The sequence below is a fragment of the Ornithodoros turicata genome, chromosome 1 (assembly GCF_037126465.1).
Source record: "Ornithodoros turicata isolate Travis chromosome 1, ASM3712646v1, whole genome shotgun sequence".
Classification (NCBI taxonomy): domain Eukaryota; kingdom Metazoa; phylum Arthropoda; class Arachnida; order Ixodida; family Argasidae; genus Ornithodoros; species Ornithodoros turicata.
In genome coordinates, this window is record NC_088201.1 from 82,538,012 (window position 1) to 82,540,213 (window position 2,202).

The following is a 2,202-nucleotide window of genomic DNA, read 5'->3' on the forward strand; positions in this document are numbered from 1 at the left end:
GGATGTCCGCCCGGCATTTGGCTTATCATATGTCACGCACCTCGACATGCCAAGATAATCTCAAGATATGTGCAATGCGGATGGCACAGCTGACGCAGGAAATCACGTTAACTAGAAAGCAGAAGCAGAGAGAGGGTAAAGTGAGTTTACGAACTGCGAAAAAACAGAGAGTGAGAGATTAAGAAGGACAACTTCTCGGGGGGGAGGGGGGGATAATTTATGTTAGGAGTAGCAGAACACGTCAAGAGACGAGTTCAGTTCCTCCCCCCCCCCCGACAAACAAACAAGAACACAGCCTGTCAAAATACTTTTTTAAGACCGTATTTTCGAAAGTAAACTTGAGCTACGGTCGAAATAATGTGCATATTCCATGTTTGGTACATCCGCGCATCCGAGGTCATTGCATTTGTATGGACATTTGTAATGACATGACGAACATACGAGTATTATGTTTAGGGAATGACTTTTTCGGGTTAAACCCGATTCCGCCCGGTTATTCCCCACCGAACTGACCTCCCACCAATTCGGGTTAAACCCAAATTCTCCCCGAATTCCAGTCACTTGAAATCCTCAAGTGACGTTTCCACTGAAGACGAACGAAGGTCGCCACGTGTAACACATGTAAGAATGGGTCACTTACGTTCCCAGCAATACACAGATGTGTGTCAACACTGTCTATGCCGTCGGGGATTACCGCTGGAAGATCACGATCCCGAAAAAACAAAACAAAAACAAATTATCAAAATGAAAAAGAAAAAGAAAGAGAAATTAGGAAGCGACTAAACAGACAAGAGTATGAACAAAAACACCTAATAACACCCGAAGGCACAATTATCGCACGATTTCTCCCTGAATTACAGATTTAAAAATGGCGCCCGATTTTTACCCCCCGAACTTGAGAAAGGCATTTAACCCGAAAAAGTCACTCCCTAATTTATGTTACACACGCTTTAACTTTTTCAGAAGGCTAACTGCTCTTTATGAACAAAACATGCATTCTGCCATTCACAGTTGTCCAATGACAGCAATAGCAGCAGGTCAAGGCGCAGCAATACAAATCATGCCACACTTCGACAGTATTTTGTATTCTCTGCGCGTGTTCTGACTTGTGGCTCCACCCAAAGGGCATCAGTACAAGCACTAATGTTCAATTGTGGATACAATGCAGATAGCGCGTAAAATGTGCCTCTGCGGTGCAGTCGGTTTTATCACATTTGATCCGCGCAGATTCCAAGTCCTCCCCGCTGATGAAACAGAACTTCACCGCATAGAACGCGCCTAGCCAACCATCGTTCCGGATGATATCATTCTGTGTCCCTACTTGCTGAAAATGTGAGGAGGCGCCTATCTGGGACACATTATGCATGTCCCAGATAGCGGCCTCCTCCTGTTTTGAACGAATCATGACAGAGAATGATATTATTCGGAATTGTGGTTGGCTAGGAGCGTGCTATGTGGTGAAGTTCTATTTTAACAGTGTACATCACGTTCTACGTGACCTTCTGACGGCGCCCCCTCAAATGTTGCCTACCTGCACTCTGCTGACGGTGGCCCATTTTACCTTTTTCAGAACAGCTTATGCGCATGCGCCGCGGCGCCGATAATTTTGGGTACGCCGGACAAGGTAATATCCGTGTTCAATAGATGGCTCTGGATGAGGACAACCTGTTGTCTCGACGTAGGCAATCGAAATATCACACATGCCCAAGAATTAGGGACAAAACGTAAAGCAGGCTTCACCTAAAACGTCTCCCATAGAGCCCGTGTATTCTGGAACGAAAAGCGCGTGCTACATATTCTGCTGGCAGCGCTTTGCATTCGTTCTCTAATAGCATCTTGCCTCTGCCAGGAGAGAACTTTTGAGCAATTTTTTGGGCATGAATAGTGGCATCTTCAAGGTTCCATTCGGGTTCCAAATTTTGAACCTGTAAAGGAGCCTTCAATCGCCGCATGAACGCGTAGCGGCGAAGCCTACGTTCAAGGCCACGCTCAACCACAGGTTTGGGAAATGGCTCGCCGCAGAAGAGACTACAACAGATAAAGAAGACAAACAAGAAATAACAATACGAGGAGCATAGATTTGTGTGTTACCTCACGTGGTAAGGGTATGGGATATAAACAACTAAAAACTTGACAGCAGCTAGGAGAACTAACATCGTTGAGGTTGTAATAAAGAGCAAACGTGTATACATTATGGCTGTT